This window comes from Choloepus didactylus, chromosome 3 (assembly GCF_015220235.1).
Source record: "Choloepus didactylus isolate mChoDid1 chromosome 3, mChoDid1.pri, whole genome shotgun sequence".
Classification (NCBI taxonomy): domain Eukaryota; kingdom Metazoa; phylum Chordata; class Mammalia; order Pilosa; family Megalonychidae; genus Choloepus; species Choloepus didactylus.
The window spans coordinates 219441755-219461256 of NC_051309.1; positions in this window are offsets into that span (position 1 = coordinate 219441755).

The following is a 19502-nucleotide window of genomic DNA, read 5'->3' on the forward strand; positions in this document are numbered from 1 at the left end:
AGTGTGGATAACTGTGGCAATGATGACCCTAGTTTCCTAAAAGCCACTGCCACCTGCCCTCTATCTCACCTTGTTAAACGTGCTGTGTCAGGTTCCCAGCCAGAAGGTTAGCCTGATCTACTCTGCCTTGGGACAGCATGACGAGAATCAGCCCAGAGACAGAGATTTTTAAAGATGTTTTATTAATGTGTCCCTGGACTGTTCAATTTGCTAAGGGTTTACAAACGCTTTCTCAATTATTAATGATCTTGGATACCTAGTTAAATAAAAAGAAACAAGATCTTAAACTTGGAAAGGATATGGGCATTAAATAGCTCACTCCCTTCACCACTTCTACTAAACTAATGCTTTTTAACAGATAAGGCCAGGGTGATCTGTATTAAATTTGTTTATTCTCTGGGATTTGTTTTCATTTCATTGCTTTAAGAGTAGGGGCTCTCCCTTGAAGAACAAGACGTATCAGCTGGCTGTTAAAATTGGAAATTGATGCCAGGGCGTCTGAATCTAACGTTTCCCCTAACCTTGGGCAACAGTTGGAAAGTCATTTAATAGGTCTCTCTTCTTGACATTTCAAGATTTTTCTAGTTTTATTCTGCTACTGATTTCTAAATGAATTATTGAATATGAATTTAACCAGTCACCCATTAGTTTGCACTTTTCTCACTCTTTATATATCACTTTGGCCTGACTTTTTTTCTTGCAGAGATTGAAATCCTGGCTAGTTATATATTCTGACTCTCAGTAGATGCTGTTTCTGATTTCTCACCACTTCACACTTCTTTTTTGTTGCTTTTAACCAAACAGTCAGAAATCAAAGGACGTTTTACATTCCTTGTGTGTGTATGTGTGTGTGTGTGTGCACATGCACATAAACATATGGATTTTTCAAGGTCAAGAAGCACGGTGTATTTTCAGAGAGAAAAAACTTCAAAACAGAAGGCAGCACGAGTGGGAAGGCATGTGGAATGGGCAGCATATGGTGAATCAAGGCTCTGTTTGTCAGAGCCTCTTTCCCCAAATCTTAGGATGTGGCCCTGGAGTTACCTGGCTACGGAGATGAGCCTAGGCAAGCCCAGCTGGCAGTCGAAGATAATGGATTTTTTCCAGGAGATCTGATTTGAATGAGAGGGCATAGCACCAACAGATCTCAGATAGAATGCAAGAATTTACAAAATCAGGATTGCCACAATTCAGTTCTGAGACATTGGAATCTGGCAGGATCCTACCCAGTGCTTGCAGATATGATGAATTAAGATTCAACACTGTGAGACAGGGAACAAGAAAGGGTTGGCATAGTCTCCAGTGGATACTAGGGACTGGGTGGGTATTCCATCTCCTTGATTGAAAGGAATGTTGGAAGACTTTGTTTCCACATACGTAGACTTCCGTATCAACCCTGAGGAGGGCAGAAACAAAGTCCTATGGGCAGGCCCATAGGCAAGCCCAGACACAACAGATCTTGGACATTAGCTCTGAAATCCCCACACTTCTTGGCCTCAGTCATCAAAACTGTGCTCTGTCCTCTTTTCCCCACTTCAAATACCTCTTCATGTGAGTGCCTGGCCTAAAAACTACCTTGATCTTTGTGGGTGAGTCTTGGATAACCAGCTGTATCCTCCACAGGGATGTCATCTCTGTTCTCACCTCTCTGCATTTATGCCAGTTTTCTTTTAACTCCTTTTCTTAATTAACCCTCAAAAAACTTTCTTTCTCAGCTTGCCGTAAGACTCATTGTCAACTGTGTGGGAAATACTGACTATCCTTTGTGAGTAAACTCTGACCCCAAGTCACTGACTGATCAGTAACAAAACAAATTTTAAACTCCACAAAATATCAGGGCTGAACCTGCTGATGTAAGTTCTACTACTTTGGGATTGATTCTGGAAAATAGAGGCTTTGCCAGGTTCCCAACAGAAAAGAAATGGAATGCTCAAATTAGGGTAATTCTCAAGGGGTTACACTGAAAGGTATGGATGTAGGGAAATCAAAGGGATAGTTTATTAGTCCAATGTATATCTCTCCTAAGTCCAATGGCACAAGGTGAAGGAGTATATCTGAAATCAAGAAGGAATGCAGCTGTCCATGGGGTATTCAGTGGAAGGGACCTTAGTGAATAGGTGCCTTGACCTTCCCTTCCTCCCTCCTTTGATCTCTTATTAAGAAATAACCCCAAAAGCCCAAAGAGGTGAGACCCCCGTTCCAGTCCCTATAGGTCATCAGCTATCCCACCATTATCACCATGTCAATCCAACAAGAGCAGAGAACAGAACGGAAAAACGAAGAGAGTGGATCTCAAGGGGCAAATGGAAGAGAAACTCCAAAGGTCCAAACCTATGGTTCAGACTCATCAATTATCCAACATGGTTAAGGAGCCAGTAGTCATAAATGCAAGGAAGAAAAGCAGAGGCTGATATCAGTAGCCTTTTATGTTAAGCAAAATCATAGCAAACACAGTCACCAGAATATCTGAAAACTAGAATCAGTACCTGCGATGCTGTAAATCCGGGGTCAGCAAACTACAGCCCATGGACCAAATCCAGTCTGTACTTGTTTTGTAAATAAAATTTATTGGATCACTACCATGCCTATTTGTTTTCATATTGCTTACGGCTGCTTTCACCATACACAGCCAGAATTGAGTTGGGGCAACAGAAAGCTTATGGCCAATAAATCTGAAAATATGTAATCTCTTGATTATATGTAACAAGTTTATCCACCCCTGCTGTGTATTGATGTATAAAAATAGAAAATCTATAGTGTATTGTTCATAGGGGTAGTGGTGATGAAACAGTTGTTGGGTGGTGTTTTTGTTCCCCTGTAAGTCCTGCCAATGTGCTTCTGTGGCCCATAGACAATATTTGTTTTATTTTTAAACAAATATACAGCATGCCAAGGCTATATATATTTGACTGTACCCTGTTCTCCACTTCCTTACCTAAGCATCTTTTAGGTAGTGAGTAAATTGGATGATGTGACGGTATGGTATCCTGTAGGAGTTGATAACAATGAAAATAAAAATAACAGCAATAAAAAATATGCATTTCCTATTTGACAAGCACTATTCCAAATGTTTTAACATAACGTAAGCCTTTTAAGCCTTAAAACAACTTTATGATAGATAACTTTATTATCATAATTGCCATTTTATAGATGAGGTAGCAATAACACAGAGAGGTAAGTAATGTGCCCAAGTTCAAGAGTTGGAGTGTAACATAGCTGGAGTTCAAACCCAGGTAGTCTGGATCCAAAGCCTGTGTTTGTATTCCCTGCATAAGGTTACCTCAGTGTTTGACGTCTATGATATCCAAGATGGTCATGAAATAGTGTGTTCCAATGATGGATGGTTTTCATCTGATGGAAAGTAGACTATGCCATATGAGAATTACCTCTGTGAATTTCTTTATCATGGAATTAGCACCCAAACTATACCAATAATCTAAATTATTGAGTTTAAAAGGAATATCTAGAGTTCACAGTTATGAATTATAAAAAATCAACTATGTACTTGACAATGTGTAATGACCTAGCTAATGGAGGTTTCCAATAAAGAGAATAGGATCTTAAAACAGAGAACTTACTGAATGTTTTATCGTATTCTGTTAATATAAATACACAGTGGAGTAAAGAGGAGTATAGTGGACAAATGACTAAATGGGCGATTAGCCACATGAAGAAAATGGAGAAACCCCTTTTGGAATTCACATGTGTATCCCAAACTGATGCATTTGACTGGCTCATGACTCAGTTCAGGCACTATACCTGTCAGGTCTCTTTTTCTCCTAGTCCTATGCAGATGGAAAGAATTTATATATATGCATCATTTTCCTGCAGCCCTCTGAGAAATATATGTCACAGTGCAGTTGCCCAACTTTTCTTTCCAGTATCTGATTTTAATTGGTTCACATCTTGTCACTGAGAATACACTTTGTTTGGAATCTGCAAGATACCTTTTATTCCTGCTCACACGAATGTAATTAATGTGTTTTGTGCTAAGGCAGCAACATAAAATATATAACGTTTTTCTTGCTGTTTTGAAATTGCTAGCTTAGTACTGGGAATAAATGATGTACCTTTAAAATGCCTGCAATTGAAAAGGAAATGTTTTCTGGATGAATTGAATTTTTATTTATTTTTACTTACATGATCTTTTCTTTAGCATCCCCTGCTCTCTTTTCATCATTGAATTATAAAGCAGGGCTGGAAATGATTCCCTAAGTACTCTTCTAGGTCCTGTTCCTGCATTCAAAAAGAACCTCTTCTAACCATCTCAGTGAGAGTCATTCATTCTTTCATTCATTCCATAAATATTCATTGAATGCTTACTATAGGGCAAATACCCTGTTCACCCAGATGGCACAAAGATGTAAAGATTGTGTCTCTCCCCTTGATGAGTGCACTCTCTGGAAGAGAAGACATATAAAATAATATATTATAGATAGATAGATAGATAGATAGATAGATAGATAGATAGATAGATAGTTAGATAGATAGGAACTTGTGCAGATAGCTGTGGGAACTCAGAGGATACAGCACCTTATTTTGCCTTAGGAAATCAGAGGTGCCTTCACCAGAAAGTTGACATATGAGGATGCCCAAGGAAGTCCATCCCACAAGTTCATTTAAATTTAGGAGTATATATTTTAAATTAAATGAAGAAATAATTAAAAATTAAATTTAAAATATTTAAAAGTAAAATCATAGATTTAAAATATATTTAAATATATATTTAAAAATAAAAAATACATTATTTAAAAATAATGTTGTTTAAATGAATGACGTCTATATCTGCAACATTCACTGGAGAGCACATCTCATTATGAAGCAGATCCATTTTAGCTAGCAAAGTATTTCCAGGTTTTTTGAAAACTGTTATTATAAACCAGGGTTTTGATCCAAATTAGAGACAAATTAGTGGCATGGATACTGAAAGATGTGGATCAGATCTCAGCTGTCTATTCTATCTTCTATTTAATTGTGTATCCCTGGATTTACAATCTTTCTTCAGTAATCTGGAATGAAAAGACCCTTTTCTCCCTTCTTCTTCCTCAGAAATTCTCAGATGAGCCAGAACAGATCTCTGTCACAGCAACTTCCATATAAATTTTACACCCATACTATTAAGTCTGCAAAAGACTTTTGGGAATTGTTTAGAACTGGAAGGAAGTTATAGATAAAATTGGGTAGAATGTATATTATCACAATATTCTTATCAACGACCAGTATATATATTTCCATTTGTTCAGATCTTTAAAAATATCTCTTACTACAGTTTTGCCATTCCATTCTCTTGTCTTCTCTTTAAATCTCTTCTCTCCCCTTTAGAATTCTAAAAGTAATCTCAAGACACCTAAACTTCTGCAACCGCATCTACATGCACCTGCTCTCCCAGGTGCAGCTTTCTGCAAATGCCTAAATCGAGTTTGAGTTCAATGTCGACCTAGTCGTTTTCCTCTGAAGCCTTCCCTGGTAAATTTCATCCCACTATAATCAATCACTTGCTCTTTTTCCCTTCCATGCATGTTGCTTGATTTTTAATATGCATTTGTTATGAGGTCTTTTCACGCTTCTTTCCTTATGTTTCTCTAGTTGTTCCCTGTAATAGTTTCATCTCCCCATGAGAGCCCATGACTGTTTTTACTTTGTTAACCCCCCACTAGGCTTAGTAGAGGGTGTTCAAAATTGTTTATCAGATGAATAAAAGGCCACAATGACTGGTTCTTCTATCCAAAGACCCTCTAACTCTTAGAGACCCCCTTCCTGATGGATCGGGAGGAAAGAAACCTCTCCCACTCTGTTAGCTCCCTCTCAAGTCTTGTCAGTATGGCTTTCTTTACTCTGAAGAAAAATAACCTATCACTAGGTATCAAACTTTTTGCTTTTCAAGTTGACTATCTCAGAATAATAAATCATAAAAGAAAGGCCATGAATCAAAAATGCCACCTAAAAACGTCCTGTATTTTTTCTCGGTACAGCCCAAAGTCATGGCTACATTAGAATGAATCATCAGATAATCAACACCGAAGGCCTCATTTAAGTTCATTTTTCATCGGGAAAGGCTGGCTTTGGGTCCTGATACAACTTCAGAACATTGGTTTACAGAGATAATAAAAAACATTCAAAGATATGTCAAACTGACCTGAGTGTTCCTAACTCTGTATACTTGAGATGCATTCTCCGTACTCTAGACTCAGCCTCACCAGGCAGCCTGCTTCCCACACACATCTCTACTCTAACCAACAGATTTTTCTTGTTGGCAGCACAATATGGGGGGCTTATTCTTTGTTTTTTATGGAAGCAGCACTGCTCCCCACAAAATATTCTTTTTTCACCCCTTTGTGAAGCCAAATACCACAGTTAAAAAAGTTCCAATCACACCTGCTTTACTTTCCTAGGCTGTTCAAGCAAATACCATCTGTATTGGTTTGTATATATTATGTCCCCCAGAAAAAGCCATGTTCTTTGATGCAATCTTGTGTGGACAGAGATATTAGTGTTCATTACATTTTTTAATTATTTGAGTGTTTCCATGGAGATGCGCCTCATCCAACTGTGGGTGATGACTTTGGTTGGATAATTTCCATGGAGGTGTTGGCCCACCCATTCAGGGTGGGTCTGAATTAAATTACTGGTGCACTGTATAAGCTCAGACAGAAGGAGCAAGCTTGCTACAGCCAAGAGGGACACTTTGAAGAATGCACAGAAGCTACAGATGAGAGACAGTTTGAAGACAGCCATTGAAAGCAGACTCTTGCTCCACAGAAGCTAAGAGAGGACAAATGACCCAAGAGCAAATGAGAGTGACATTTTGAAGAGGAGCTGCAGCCTAGAGAGGAACATCCTGGGAGAAAGCCATTTTGAAACTAGAACTTGGAGCAGACATCAGCCATGTGCCTTCCCAGATAACAGAGGTTTTCCAGACGCCATTTGTCATCCTCCAGTGAAGGTACCCGATTGTTGATGCATTCCCTTGGACACTTTATGGCCTTACGACTGTAACTGTGTAACCAAATAAACCCCCTTTATAAAAGCCAATCCATTTCTGGTATTTTGCATTCCGGCAGCGTTAGCAAACTAGAACACCATCAATAAGATGGATTAAACAATGGGAATACAATGGCTCACAGTTTTGAGGCCAGGAGAAAGTCCAAATCAAGGCTTCATCAAGGAAGACTGGTGTTCTGGGACCGGTTGCTAGTGGTCCTTGGCCTTTGGATCCTCCATCAGATGGCAATGCACATGGTGGCCTCTCCATTCTCTTTTGATTCCACTGATTTTCAGCTTCTTACTTCTGGTGGCTTTCACTCTGCTTATAAAGGACCCCAGTAATAGGATTAAGACCCATCATGACTGAGGTTGGCCACACCTTAACTGAAGTAACCACATCAAATTTCCTACTTACGAGTTCACACCAACAGGAATGGATTAAACTTAGGAACATGTTTTTCTGGGGTACATACAGCTCCAAACCACCAAAACACAGTGCCTGAGGAGAAGGGGCATATTTATTTGTCCATATGTTCATTCAGCAAACCTTTCCTGAAGGTCCACTCCATCTGAAGCACTGTGCTCAGTACAATGGGAACACAAGGATGAGCCAGAACAGATCTCTGTCACAGCAGCTTGCACTGAAGATGAGGTGGAAGAGGAAGGACAAGTCTATATATGAGGACTGTTAAATGGAGACTCAAAAGATGATGGAGGGTAGTGCACAGGCAGTGCTATCTCCCTCCCCTTGAACAGGCTCAGAGCAGGCCAAACTCAGAGGGGCAGCAGGAAGTGCCATGGAGGCAAGGAATCAAGGAGAGTTGCACCGACTTGTAGACAGGAGACCTCGTTTCCATTTTCTCCACACCAGCAGCTAGCACCACATCCGTGGACAGCACCCTGCTCCTTCTTGGGCTCAGTTTTGTCACCTGTAAGTTGAGAGCATTTTAGACAAGTACTTCTAACTTTGCTTTCATTTTGACTTTTTTATGATTCTGTGAAACTGCATCATAAAGTCAAGCACTGCAAAGAAAATGCAGCCATTAGATGTTGCATTCCTCATCATTAATTCTCTATTAAATAAATCATGGCTATGATGAACAATCTGGCAAATGTCAACTCTAAACCTTGGTAATCATTTAAAATAGGAAAGTGATACTTGGAGTCCAATAACTGGGATATAAATGTACAGCATTCACAACCATGAAAGAGAACCAAAAATAATATAAAAGATACAAACTATGAAAAATTTAACTACCTTAAAACAAAAATGTTAATTTTAACATTGATTATAGCTTTAACATAAAACACTATCTTTGTTCTCTACGTTAAAAAGACTTGTTTAGGAAAGATGAAAATACCAGTAATTTAAAATTTCTTCTTGCTTCACACCTATATTTTATACAATGCTTATGTATTGTTTAGTATTAAGAAAAAACATTTCAAATTTAAATTATTTTCTGAAAAAATTATTTTTCTGGGACGTGGTTTGAATGATGTATTGGATGTACAGCCTGAATTTAAGATGCACTATTAAAGTGCTGCCTTGACATCTTTGCAGCTCACAGTGCCTCCAAGGCCTAGCTGTGAGGTGAGTTCCATGGCTCTCACCAGATTTGCTCCCCACCTAGTGGGAAAAGCTGGTTTTCCCCATGAACTAGACCAGTTGCATTCTGCCTGGTCCTCAACTGACTGGCTTCAGTTCCCAGCCAGCCCTTGGGATTATTCAAACATCCTCCTGTAGAGATCAGGGCCACCCAACCCTCTTGTTGTTACAGTGCCTGCTTCCCACAGCCCCTGATGGTTCATTCTGCTTCTGAGTGCAACTCCTGTGAGGTCCTGCCTGGCATGCAGGATCCTTTTTACCTGGTATGCCAGTTTGTATATATTATGTCCCCCAGAAAGAGCCATATTCTTTGATGCAATCTTGTGGGTGCAGACATATTAGTGTTGATTAGTTTGGAATCTTTGGATTAGTTGCTTCCATGGAGATGTGACCCAGCCAACTGTGGGTAATACCTTGATTAGATTATTTCCACGGAGGTGTGGCCTTGCCCATTCAGCAGCGGGGGTTGCGGGGGGGCTTGATTAGTTCACTGGAGTTTTATAAAAGCTCACAAACAGAAGGACTTCAGAGTTGCACCTGAGAGACATATTTTGAAGATGGCTGTTGGAAGCTGACACTGATATTTTGGAGAAAGCCATTCTGAAACCAGAACTCTGGAGCAGATACCAGCCATGTGTCTTCCCAGCTAACAGAGGTTTTCCAGACGCCATTGGTACCCGATTGTTGATGCCTTATTTTGTATACTTTATGGCCTTAAGACTGTAACTATGTAACCAAATAATCCCCCTTTATAAAAGCCAATCCATTTCTGGTGTTTTGCATATGGCAGCTGTGAGTATATGTGGCTAATAAACGGATGGTAATCTCACCTGTCCAGTGTTTTTGTCATGTGTTCAGTCATCTGGTATTATGTAGGGTTGAAGATTTTCCTTTCACCAATGGGGTGAACAGGAGGGTGTGCTGGTTTGGATCTGTTCGGTACCCCAGATCCACTCTTGCGGGGGCAAACCTATTGTGGGTGGGACCTCTTGATCAGGTTATTTTCATGGAAATGTGACCCCACCCATTCAGGGTGGGTCTTAGTCCCCTTGCTGGAGTCCTCTATGAGAAGATAAAAGGCAGAGACATTTTGGAGAGAGCTCAGAAAGGCTTAGAGAGAAACTGCCCAGAGACATTTTGGAGAGAGACAGCCATTTGGGAACCAGAACCACGAGAGAAGGACCAGCAGATGCTGCCATGTGCCTTCCCATGTGACAGAGGAATCCCAGATGCCATCAGCCTTTCTAATCTGGACACTTTCATAGCCTTAGAACTGTAAATTATCAATAATAACCCCCTATTGTTAAAACCAATCCCTCTCTCATATATTGCATTTTGCAGCTTTAGCAAACTGAAACAGATTTAGGTATCTTTATGCCTTAATGTGGACATTTTCGTGGTCTTAGAACTGTAAATTTGCAACCTAATGAACCCCGTTGTTAAAAGCCAGTGCATCTCTGGTGTATTGCATTTTGGCAGCTTTAGCAAACTAAAACAGAGGGGATCAGAACAAATGGTTCTAATATCCTCAAAATGGCAGTGAGTGGTAACTCCAAGTTTCTGGAGCCATCATCACCCAGCCAAGCAACAGTGAGCCTTCAGTTACGAATCCATCATTATCCAATCTAAGCAGCAAGTGGGGTCTCTAACTTCTGGAACTGACATAAGCCCTCCAGAGTGAGAAGTCCACTGGCCACCAGGCCCAGTAGCTGTCCAACTCAAGGTGACCATAGAAACTGCAACCACTACCTCCTCCTCCATTTTTTTTATAAGACAATGCCCATTAGTCTTCTTCCCAACAATCATCTCCCCACTTCTCTGAAACCCTCCTATCCTGTCCTCTGCCCCTCCCAAACTCAACCTTTGTAAAATTACAGCTCATTAACCAACAAACTTTCCTTGACCTTTAACTTCATTTCTCCACACCTGAATTGATATCTGCCAATGCTCTGAGGGTGCTACTTCTTCTGTACCTTCCTAGGTTTATTTTCTCAAATACCACATCTTCAAAACTAGTGAAATTTAGCTGCCCATTGCTGCCTAGAGATAATTATCATACCAACCTAATTTTTAAAACCTATCCCTTCAAGGCTCATGACAGTCAGTTATATCATCCTCTTCTGCTCTCTTCTATTATCATTTATCATGCCCCTGATAATTCTTTCTCATTCATCAAAAACTTTGCTCTCTGGGCTACTGTTCCTCCCTGTTCTCAGCACTGCTCTCATTTGGAACAACATTAGCTTCCATTTCCCTGACCCATTCAAATGTGCCTTTCAGTCCTTCACCTCAGTTTTGTCCCATGCCTCACCTGTTGCATTGTTAATAACTGCCCAACTCCAAAACACCAACTTAAACATCTCACTCCAACCACAGCTTATTTCACAACTGTACTACCACTCACCTTGAAAGTTGTTTTTGTTTTTCCTGAATTCACCTAACTCTGGGAAAGACTGTTTGCTTTCCTACAATATCTAGGCTCCCCTTCTTTCTCAATTATGGAAGCCCTGAATGTTGTATTGGCATACAGGCATCTGGAATAAATATGAAATTTCCACTTCAGCTAACAGGTCCCCTTCAGCTAATTGCAACTGCGTTACTATGGTGCACAATTTCAGGAAGTATGTTGTAAGGAGGGTCACCTCCTCTACTTTGTCCCTTCCTCTTTCTGGCTTGTTAGAAGTAGATAAAATTGCTGATGTGCAGAAAACGTCTGGTCTCATGGAGTGACCTTGAGAAAGGAAATGACGGACAGTGATTGAAAAAGTTGTGACACCATGGAACACAATAATAGTCAAAGATGGACTACCCTCAAATGAATGGAATGTTCAAAGAGAGGAAAATATTTTCTTCCTTGAGCCACTACTATTGTGAATTCATTATTGTTGTTCTATTGTGTTTTGTTTTGTGTCCTGGTTACTTACAATTGAACCTAATCACAACTAACGTAAGAATTGTCCACTCTCTCCAAACCTGTCTTTGAGCAGCTGATCACTCATGCTTTCAAAAGGCAAAGGACACAGAAGATGATGTCCACTGTAAATTTATGATACAGCCTCAAATGATCCTTCAAACACTACCTACAAATCTTATTTTATTTGTCTTGTTGACTCTAACACCTGCAAAGGCTATTTCAAACCTTCTCTACTCTCCTAAAATTGTCCATTTACTTTTATCAGCTTTCTACTCTACCAATAAAATATAATCCACTGGATAGGAACTTCATCTTTAAGACACCAAACAAATAACTTTATATATCCCTTTTTTACATAACACTAATCACTTTTGCATTTGCTTTGGATTTCATTTCCCTCTAACTTTTCAGGAAAAAAATACACTATTGATTATTATTTCTATTTTACACAGAACCTCTCAATCTCTAATGAATAATTAGGTTTTGTTGTTGATATTGTTATTTTTGTTGTTGGTATTGCTATTTTTGTTGTTGTCTTAAGCATTCAAATCTTTCCCCTCTTAGAAAAGTAAACATGCTCATTCAAACCCTCACTGCCTATAGGCACTACTCTTTCTCTCTTCTCCACCCATTTCTCCAGTTTGGAGCCAAAGTTCTCAAAGAAGGAGTCTATACTTGTAAACTCTTATTTCTCACTTTTGTCTCACACCTCAACACATTAAAAGATTCTGAAGATTCCTCCAGTAGAGCTCTCATTAATGCCATCATTGGCTACATGCCACTGAGAATAACAGATATTTTTCAGACCTCATCTTACTTGGCCACTTGGTAGTGTTTGGTGTTGATGACTGCTCTATACTTCTTGAAATTTTATTTTCCCTTAGATTCTGCAAACCAACACTATCCTGTTTTTCTTTCTACATACTTGGCAACCTTTTCTATTTCCCCTTTTGTTTATAGTCATCTATGAGTCATCATATTGGAGTTCCTGAACACTCATTCCTAGTCCATGTTCTCTTCTTATTTCACGTTCTCTCCTTAGGGAATTCAATCCAAAACCACATTTTGATTTACCCCTATATGCAGGTAGTTCATCAATTTGTACATATAGCTAAGGCCTATCCTTTTGATATGCAGAATCCACTTGACTTGAAATATTTCAATCCCTTAGAACAGTGCCTGGCACATAACAAATGCACATAGTTATTAATTATCATTTTTATTATATGTCCAACTTCATATTTGGCATCTTGGAAGTAAGAGAGGCATGACAAACTTGATGTATTCAAAGCAAAACACTCATTTTTCCCCTGTGGTTTAGGAATCATCTTCTTCCAATATTTTCTCATTCAGTGAACGTTACCACTTACCATCTAGCTATACAATCAGAAACTTCATAGTCATCTTTGATAATTACTGATTCTTAATTGATCCACTAAAAATATCATAAATCATTTCATTTATATTCATCCCAGTCTTAGTTCTTCCCCATCCATCATCTCCTGCTACCTAAATCATTTCAATAGTTTCCTGTTTACCTCAAATATTACTCCACTATTTGTCACTTTGCTGCTGGAATGGTCTTTGAAAATAAAGTCCTATTTGTGCTACGGTCCTCCATACCATGCATACTCTTAACACAGTTACATGATCCTAGGATAAGGGCAAAACGCTGCCTCATGGCCTGCAAGGCTCTTTATAAATACCACTTCTTTAGCTTCCATTTGTCCTTTGGTCCTCTTCAGCATCATTTCCCAACAACTACAACTGTCCTTTTTGGTTCTTCCTAGTTTTCATGCTCCATCCTGTCATTGGCCTTTGCCCATGATGTTTCCTTTATCTGGAACACTTCTCACTTTTTCACCTAGATGATTTCCACTTTGCTTAAGAAAGCCTTCTACATGCTCACTTCTTGGACCAAAGCATCCTATTAAGGCTCCCGGGGCTCTGTGCACCCACCTTCCATAGCACTTGTAAATATTGCAATTCACATTTGTCTGTAAGATAACTTGATAAGTGTGTGTGTTTCCCAATGTACATGAAAACATAGATTTTATTCACGACTGTACCTAGGCCATAGCAAAGATCTTTGACACCTTCTGGGTGCTCAACAAATATGTATTGACTGGAAGAATGAAAAAATGACAGAACTAATTTATCTCATAAGAGCACTTTCTAGGATTTTTTTTTTAATTTTAAATTCAATTTTATTGATATATATTCACATATCATACAGTCATCCATGGTGTACAATCAACTGTTCACAGTACCATCATAGAGTTGTATATTCATCAACCCAATCTATTTTTGAACATTTTCCTTACACCAGAAAGAATCAGAATCAGAATAAAAAGTAAAAATAAAAAAGAATACCCAAATCATCCCCCCCATCCCACCCTATTTTTCATTTAGTTTTTGTGCCCATCTTTCTACTCATCCATCCATACACTGGATAAAAGGAGTGTGATCCACAAGGTTTTCACAATCACACTGTCACCCCTTGTAATCTACATTGTTATACAATCATCTTCAAGAGTCAAGGCTGCTGGGTTGGAGTTTGGTAGTTTCAGGTATTTACTTCCAGCTATTCCAATATAATAAAACCTAAAAAGTGTTATCTATATAGTGCGTAAGAATGTCCACCAGAGTGGCCTCTCGACTCCATTTGAAATCTCTCAGCCATTGAAGCTTTATTTCGTTTCATTTCGCATCCCTCTTTTGGTCAAGAAGATGTTCTCAATCCCAGATTCATACCCGGGAGTCATATCCTGCATTGCCAGGGAGAGTTGTACCCCTGGGATTCAGGTTCCATGTAGAGGGGAGGGCAGTGAGATCAGCCACCAAGGTGGCTTAGCTAGAGGGAGAGGGCCACATCTGAGCAACAAAGAGGCACTCACGAGGAGACTCTTAGGCACAATTATAAGGAGGTTTAGCCTCTCCTTTGCAGTAACAAGCTTCATAAGGGCAAGCCCTAAGACAGAGGGCTCAGCGTGTCAAGCCATCAGTCCCCAATGTTTGTGAGAACATCAGCAACAATCCAAGTAAGGAAGTCCAACACCTCCGCATCCTCCCTCAGCTCCTCAAGGGTGCCCTAAATAGATATTTTTATTCTCTGCCCAAATTACCTTGGAACGTGTTGCTATTTCACTCTAACCTATACAGACCTGCCATATCTCACTTCCTATTCAAAGTTCCATGTAATTGTGGTGTTTGAACAAACTAACTGTAGAATTTACATTGTTTAGAAAATATAGATCCTACACCAAATAAACATTTCCTCCATTGGTCTCACATGGAAGTTGAAGTTTTAATACACAGTCAGTTTCAGCCTTTACCCTTTGGCCCAATTTGCCCTAGTCTTAACCAGATCTGCTTTATTCATATCTCTAATTGAAGTCTGGGATCTTTTTCAGCTTTTTTTTTTTTTTTTTAACCATTGCTGTATACATTAATACTGACATTCATAACTACCGAGCTCTAGCTCTGAGTTTCAGGTATCACACACACACACTGAGTTTCAGGTATTACATACCCAATGTTCCAGAGACCAATCGGGTTATACACCAAGGGATCAACATCTCAGAGTTTGGAGATAGCCATTATAATTCAGGAATAGATTTGACTGCTGTAAGAGTCCACAATTTAGGAAGCATTACAATAATCATTTCTCTGTTAGTTTGTGCTCTAAGATTCAATTCTGAGTTTATACATTGTAGGTAGTCCATATTGGTGAGGCATTATAGTGTTTGCCTTTGTTTCTGGCACACTTCACTAAAAATTCTGTCCACAAGATCCATTCACTTCATTGCATGTCTCACAGCTTCAATCCTTCTCACAGCTGGTCAATGTTCATTGCATGCATACACCACAGTTCACCATTCTGTTGATCAGCCGATGTACCCTTAGGCCACCTCCACCCATTGCAAATCATGAATACTGCCTTCGTAAACACCGATGTGCAAATGTCCATTCATGTCTTTGCTCTCAGATCTTCCAAGTACCTATTCCACAATGAGGTTGCAGGACCTTATGGCCCCCACATACTTAGCTTCTTGTGGAACTACCACAGTTACCTCCAGAAAGGCTACACTGTTCTGCCTCCTCATCAACAGTAAATAGGTACGTCCCTGCCTCCATGTTTTCTCCAGCACTTTTACCCTTATTTATATTTTTTCCTACAATTTTATAGAGATATATTCACCTGACATACAATTATCCACAATGTACAATCAGTTGTTAACAGTATCATCATATAGTTGTACATTCATCACCACAGTCAGCACTTGAACTTATTGATTACTATGAAAAAGTTTGCTTTTTTTTGTGACTAAATAAAAAAGATAATAATAAAAAGAAAAAGAAAATGTCATACAATACATTAGTAAGGACAGAAAACACCACCACTACCAAGAATCCCATATCCCTCCCTTATATCCCCTCTCAATATAACTTTGGTAGATTGCCTTTGTTACATTTAATGGGAGCATATTACAATGTTACTGTTGACCATGGACTCCAGTTTGCTTTGATTATGTTTTTTTTTCCCCAAATACCATCCATTTTCCACACTTCACATGACCATGAAGATCCTTAATTTCTGGGTAGGTGGCCAGATATTTGCAGATTGTGTGGGTGGGATCTTCATGTACTTTAAATAAATAAAATGCACCAAGTGTTAATCCTGTCCTGCTCCTTACCCAGGCATAGTCCTAGAAAACATGGTACTGCGTGAAGTTTAGCAAAGGATAACATTTTCCTTAGGTATGTATCCCTGAAAGAGGCAAGAAATAACAATATCATTGTTACTGAAATTGGGGCTTCCCTACATGATTAACTACCAAGTAAGAGATAAAAATGATAATTGCTAATCTTGGGAGAAAACATTCACTAATGGCTAAGGAATTTCAAAAGGCTTTTTGGATGAAAAGAACTGAAGCTAGGTATTGATAGAAAAGATTTTACTGGGTGAAGAGAATAAGGAAGACTATTCTAAGTGGGAGAACCAGGGAGGAACACAAGACTGCATGATATTTTCAAGGGGCAATGAGTAGCCAAGTGTGGCTGGATTTGAGAACTTTATATGAGAGGTGTTTGGGGAGCTAGGATTAGGAATTATCTTGTTGGTGAAGAGGATATATTAAATGATTGAGTAGGAGCTCTTTAAAAAAATGAACTAACTCAAGGTCATTCAGGAAAGATTGAAGCAAGCAAAAAGTGTAGACAGAACAGAGAACATTTCACAAATCTGTTATTTGTGAAATGTTGTGAAAAGAAGAAGAAAATAATATCTACTGTGTATTAGATTACACCAGATATTTTACATACAATATGCCTTTTAATCTTTATAAAACATAAACATCTTTATAAAACATAGCACATTATCAATTACTTTCACTATTTGAAGATGAGCACAATATCTAGATTTAAGTTGTAAAAGATCACAAATGCAGTAAGTAGTGGACTCTAAATTTGAAAGTGGGTGTGTCTAAGATTACAAAACCCATATTCATCTACCGCTTAGCACATCTTTTACAAGGGCAATGTAAAAGAGGAGATGGGAGATAAAACACATTATGAAATATAACATGCAAAATTTGTCTGATGGTTAATCTGAAAGGAAATAGAGCTGACAGAGAATTTTTAAAGGGATATTTTGAGCCTTATGACTAAGAAAGGGAAAAAGGAAATTGTTTAGGAAATGATGATTTAGATTTTAAACATATTGGACATGAAGTGATAGAGGGACATTTCATTAGGTATGTGGAAGACACATAACTGAAACTCAAAACAAATAAAGAAGTGGAGATGTTAAATTAGGGAATTATATCTAATGACATCCACTATATTCTTGCCCCATGTCCCTATGGTGCCTACCTCTTTGATAGTGAATTGAATCACCACTTACAGATTCAGTCCTGCTTTGGGGTATGAGTCTCATAAATTACCTCCTAATCAAGAATCAGGATTGGTAGCCCCAAATGTCAATGTTAAGCTGTGCTTTTGCTGAATTTTTTCTGATCTGCTCCTTTCAAACTTTTGCATTTTTCCTTGGGACAAGTCTCTGCTTCGTATCCCAGTTTCAGCAACTTAAACTGTGCTCTGATTTCTTCCAGGGCTCTCTAAATCAGGAGTTTAGCTTCCTTCTAATTCTGCCCTTTAAGATGAGACATACAGCACTAAACCCAGACATACACCACCAGCCCTTACTGCCCATCCTGCTGTCAGCAGTTTTGTGCTGCTGTGATACAATAGTGACCATCCCCTGGAACATTCCTATTTATTTATGGTTGAATTGTATCTCCAAAAATATTTGCTGAAATCCTAACCTCAGATTCCTGCAAATGTGATCTTATTTGGGAACCGGGCCTTGCAGCTGTCATCAAGGTAAGATGGGGTCATGCTAAATAGCTCTTCCTATAAGTAGAAGAGACACAGACCGACACAGGGGAGAGGCCATGTGAAGACAGAAGCAACGATTAGAGAGATGTTGCCACAAGGCACGGGATGCCAAGGACTGCCAGCCAACACCAGAGGCAAGGAAGAGGCAAGGAAGGATTCTTTCCTAGACTTTCAGAGGGAGCATGGGCCTGCAGACAGCCTGATTCCAGACTTCTAGGCTTCAGAACAATGACCAAATCAATTCCCGTTGTTTTAAGTCACCCAGTTTGTGGTAACTTGTTATATCAGCCTCAAGAAATGAAGTCATGCATCTCACATGCTGCATTAGTTCTTATCTTAGAAACAAAAAAATACAAAACAAAACAAACCAAAAAACACTTCCCTTTATTCCACATCCAACACCAGCTACCACTTCACTTCCCTTTGTGCTAAAAGATGTTTATTTGTTTTTAAATTTTACAATGACTAAAGTTCCAATATAAAGCAATTGGAAAGTCTAACCTGCAGTGTCAAGGGAGGGTGGGTTAGAGTTCTTTACTTCAAGAATGGAGGATGGAAAAGAGTCTAGCCTGAGAAATGGTAAGATTGAGTTAAGAAGGTGAAGAGTGGGCTTCAAATCCCCGGTATTCTCCGTCCAGTTCCAATCAGTTTAAGAGCGATTGATGTCAGAATCACTGCCCACATCCTGGAAGTCCCAGACAACCACAGGAGTCAGAACGATCTCTGCCTATATTTGAACATGAGTGAGCCACTGCTATGTGGTGACAACCTGCAACCATCACTTGGACGAATGTGGATCACATAGCCAAACTCTCAGAACTAGCCATATGATAGCTGCACAGGCCATTTTATTACTTGCAATAACGGGACTCCACATTATAGACAATTGAAATGTTTGGACTCTGTGCGTTAGATTATGGTAGAGTTTTCTGAAATCAGTTCTGCTTCCATTACTCTTTGACCCTCTGTAATCTAGTTTTACTCTCTCTACTGTACTGCAACTGCTTTTCTCAAGGTCACCAATGATAACCACAGTGCTAAATCCAATGTACAAATTATTTGTCTTTATTGTACTCAACCTGCATTCAATACACTTGACCACTTCCTCTTTTTTCTAGCGTACTCCTCCCTTGGCTTCCATGACAACATCCTCTTATTTATTTTCTTCTTACCTCTAGGGCCATGAGTTCTCAAATTTCTTTGATGTCTCAGCTTCTTCAATATGCTCTAAATGCTGGAGCAGCTCAGAGCTCCATTCTAATTCCTCTCTGTATCTAGATGATTTCGTTCACTTGCATAGACTTAAATAGCATATTTATACTGATTATTCTCAACTTTATGTTTCTAATACAGAATTCCCTTTTGAGTGTTAATATGGCATATCCAATCACCACATGAACTTAATTTTCTTGTAAATAACACAAATTATATTAAAACAAATTATTATAATCAGTCGTGTTTCCTCACTACCCCCGATCCATGTACTTCCAGAAATGTTCACTATTTCTAAATTTTCTCTTTTAATATTCTCAAGGATGCTAAATTCAGAAAGCAAGGAGTCAGTCTTGAATTTTTTCCCTTCCTTGACTCTCTAATCAA